The sequence below is a fragment of the Halyomorpha halys genome, unplaced genomic scaffold (assembly GCF_000696795.3).
Source record: "Halyomorpha halys isolate HHAL.00 unplaced genomic scaffold, Hhal_1.1 Scaffold1283.1, whole genome shotgun sequence".
Taxonomy (NCBI): domain Eukaryota; kingdom Metazoa; phylum Arthropoda; class Insecta; order Hemiptera; family Pentatomidae; genus Halyomorpha; species Halyomorpha halys.
Genome location: NW_027107952.1, coordinates 31879 through 32248, shown reverse-complemented (window position 1 = coordinate 32248; position 370 = coordinate 31879). Strand labels below are relative to the sequence as shown.

General features: G+C 33.5%; 1 protein-coding gene across 1 annotated transcript in view; it reads left to right on the top strand.

Annotated features, from left to right (window-relative positions):
- The window catches only part of LOC106689136 (venom serine protease), a 45139-nt gene that overhangs the window by 23332 nt on the left and 21437 nt on the right, over positions 1-370 (top strand). The window lies entirely within an intron of this gene.

The following is a 370-nucleotide window of genomic DNA, read 5'->3' as shown; positions in this document are numbered from 1 at the left end:
ACGTATTATTTCATCTTTAAAACCTTTTCTTACACACTTGTCGTCCCCCACCTATATTACGTTTCCTCTTCATCTTCCAGTACTTCGTTATTCGATAATTCGTTGGTTCAAATATATTTTTAACTCTTCCCATCACCTTTTGTCATCACCCTCTCACACGCTTTCTTCTTCTAAAATTTTTCTACTTTTTATTTTTTATTTTCACCCTCTCGTTACGTTTTCTTTATAAAAACACTTAGTCATTGTTGTAACGGCTTTTTTAATTCTAAGTTTGACCACAATTAGCGCAGTATCCATTAGGCGCTCGATCTTCCAGCGAACAGGTTCGTTTTTATTCTTTTTTTTTGTTTTCTTTCCCCTTTCTTTATTT